The sequence below is a fragment of the Pelophylax lessonae genome, assembly GCF_965119305.1.
Source record: "Pelophylax lessonae genome assembly, chromosome: 4".
In the NCBI taxonomy this organism is placed as follows: Eukaryota; Metazoa; Chordata; class Amphibia; order Anura; family Ranidae; genus Pelophylax; species Pelophylax lessonae.
This window is the reverse complement of record NC_138771.1, coordinates 618,717,038-618,720,718: the sequence shown is the minus strand read 5'-3', so window position 1 is coordinate 618,720,718 and position 3,681 is coordinate 618,717,038.

Sequence of the window (3,681 nt, the reverse complement as noted above, 5' to 3'; positions counted from 1 at the left end):
CTACCTCCTCCACGCTGAGAGCATGGCATCAATACTAGGCCTTATTACTGCGTAAACTGGCACCAATACTAGGAGTGATCACTGCATAAACTGGGACCAATCCTAGGCTTTAATACTGTGTAAACTGGCACCAATACTAAGCTTTTTTACTGTGTAAACTGGCACCACTACTAGGCTTTTTTACTGCATAAACTGGCACCAATACTAGGAGTTATTATTGAGTAAACTGGCACCAATACTAGGCTTTATTACTGCTTAAAATGGCGCCAATACTAGGGGTCATCACTGCAAAAACTGGCACCAATTCTAGGCTTTATTACTGCATAAACTAGCACCAATTCTAGGCTTTATTACTGCGTAAACTGACATCAGTACTAGGGGCTATTACTGCGTAAACTGGAACCAATACTAGGGGCTATTACAGCATAAACGGCTACCATTTCTTGGGGTTACATAGGGGAGAGGACAGCAACCAAGGAGTGAACGAAATGGGAAATAGAAAGAAGAAAACTGTAGCAGGGGAAACGAGCATAGAGCCCAGCACTCCACACTTACCCGTGTCAAGTCATTACAAGCCTACAGGCAGTACTGCAATTTGCAGAGAGGAGGATCCTTGTGCCCTCACTCTATTGGTGGCTTAAATACCTGTGTAAAGGTGCCCATATTCCATCAGGTGTGTGCTCCTAATGGCCGGTGGGATCCGCCTCGTGGATCGGGTGGCTCCTTCGGCGTTCCGGAAGAGGAGGCGGAAGCCTCCCGCCGGCCTCCCGCCGGCGTCTGCCTTTGCCATGCCAACTCGATCCATCCAGTGCGCAGGAGCGGAGGAAGAGGCCGCGCATGCGAATCGGAGGAAGAAAGGGCACCGAGATCCGGAACGGCGCTAGCATTAGGATGCTCCCCCGGTGGCAAAAAGCCAGAAGGGGAAGCAGAGAGACGGTCACACATGACCGAATGTCTCCCCATGCTGGGAGACCTGTACACTAACAAGCCATAGCATGGAAACAAGAAGGGGAAGCCCAATTCGAGGAACAGCCTGTCCATGTAAGGAGAGGCTTGGATAAATATTGGAATGTAGCAATTATTTATGATAACAAACAAAGCGTTTGTTAAAATACTAAGATGCAAACACATTGCTAACAATTTGGTATATTAAACAACAGATTGCAAATATACATATGAACAAAGAGCCATGGAAAGCATATAGTGCCAGAACAAAGACAAATTTCAACTATTGATAATGTTTGATATTAGTACAATTCAAAGATTAAATGTAACCTTCTGATCTAATAAAAAAAAAAAAAAAAAAAACAACAGAGATATGGAGCAATAGACAAATATGTTGTTGGACTAGATTGGATTCATTTAAGCCAGGGGCTACAGTAGCGTTCAACTTATATATCCATCTCTGTTCCCACTGCAGCAAAATTCTATTCCAGTCACCTCCGCGATCTGGAACATGGATACGCTCCAAGGCCGCGAAGGTGACTTTTGGCATTATTCAATGGTGTGCTACAGCCGCATGTCTGCCAAGCGGTAGATGTAAGTTACATATTTCCATGCTGTAAACATGTTTTGAAAATCTTTTCCAGAATTCCTGTTTGGTCTTTCCAATATAGAAAGATCCACAATGTAAACTACCCCCTTTGTTTGACAGTTTACAAAATGTTGAGGGGTAAAAGTTTCTCCGTTAGGAAGCTTGAATGATTTGCGCTTCTCTATGTAGGGGCAATGTGAGCAATGTCCACAAGGGAAAGTGCCTGTAGTAGGACAGTGTTTTTTACTGCTGTCACGGAATTCGCTACACGTGAGCTTGTCCTTAAGCGAACTTGCTCATTTGAATGTGATAGCAGGTATTAGAGGCACAAATTTCTGGATTTTAGGATCATCGGTCAAAATAGACCAATTTTGATTGATAATATCACGGATGGCAGCATGCTGGCGTGAGTAGCGTAGAATAATGTGTGATGTGTTTTTGTCTTTAGAGTGAGAATTTATTGGCTTTTTGGAACCAAAGAGTAATTCTTGTCTAGTTTTTAGTAGAGTTTTATTATATGCTCTTTTGAGACATGAATGACTATATCCTCTTTTTAAAAGCCTCTGTTGGAGAAGTGCAGCCTCCCTCCTAAAGGACTCGTCGCTGGAACAGTTCCTGCGCAAACGCAGGTACTGTCCAAATGGAATCAAATTCTTTAAGGGGACAGGATGGAAACTGTCTGCGTGTAGCAGAGTATTTCCCGCTGTGCTTTTTCTGTAGAGTGTGCTCGAAAGACGGCCCCCCATAGTGCGTCCGATCTGTAGATCAAGTAAATTGATGGTATTTTTGCTATAATTTAGGGTAAACTTCAGGTTTAAATCATTAATGTTCATTAACTCTACGAATGATAGCAGAGCTGCCTCCGACCCCTCCCAAACGATAAAGACGTCGTCGATGTACCTTAGCCAGGTGGAGACCTGGCTAGTGTACTCGACAAGGTCCTCGTTTGAGAGGAGAGTGAGTTCCCACTCCCCCAGGTACAGGTTGGCGTACGATGGGGCACAACATGTCCCCATCGCCACGCCTTGTACCTGGAGGTAGTGGGAACCATCAAACAAGAAATAATTATGGTGCAAGATGAAATCTAAACCGTTCACGATGAAATCGTCAAACGGTTTGTTGTGTATGGAGTGTTGACACAATATTCTCATAATTGCTGCTAAACCTCTGGGGTGTGGTATACTACTATACAGTGCCTCAACATCCAGAGTAACCAAAAGGGCTTCGTCTGAGATGGTGAGTTCTTCTATAGTTTGTAAAAAATGGATCGTATCTTTTACATACGAAGGCAGTGCTTGTACATGCGGTTGAAGATGAGCGTCAATAACTCAACTTAAATTTTCAGTAATGCTTCCATTACCGGAAATGATGGGACGTCCGGTAGGGTGTGTGGGGTCCTTATGGATTTTGGGGAGACTGTAAAATGTTGGTGTGCGCGGATATTTTGTTTTAATATAGTCATACAGATCTTTGGTAATAATACCTGCCGCAAGAGTCTGATCAATGAAAGCATTACATTTTTCATTAAATCTGACTACCATGCTGGCAGGTATCAATCTATACCACACTTTATTGTTCAAGATTTTAGAACACATGTCTTTGTAGCCACCGATATCCATTAAAACAACATTTCCACCCTTGTCGGATGGTTTGATTACAACGTTCTTATTTTTTTGTAAATTTTGTAATGCTAGATATTCTGGGTTTGATAGATTGGAGGGTGTGAGGCATCTTTTAGAGGTCTTTTTTGCAGACTTTTCCAATTTGGTTATGTCTCTTAGAACCTGTTGTAAAAAGATGGCAATATTCGGATTAGTATTTAACGGAGGGAATTTGGTGGAAGGTTTTTTGAATGAATAAGATGCAGGGGATACGTCTGTCTCGACACTATCCAGAAGTTCCTCTAGATCTATACGATCAATGAGGTCAAGTGTGTTGTTCTCTTCATATAATAACGTTAAATCCCATAGGGCCTTGAACTCCCGAAAGCTGTATTTAGACCAGTCTGAGGTATTGACATTGGTCCCAGATTTATCGTACATGCATCTTAGAAGCAATCTACGAGCAAATAAGTGTAAGTCAGTGATTACCTCGAAGGAATCAAAATTTTGTTCAGGACAGAAGCTCAGGCCTCTAGAGAGTACCTG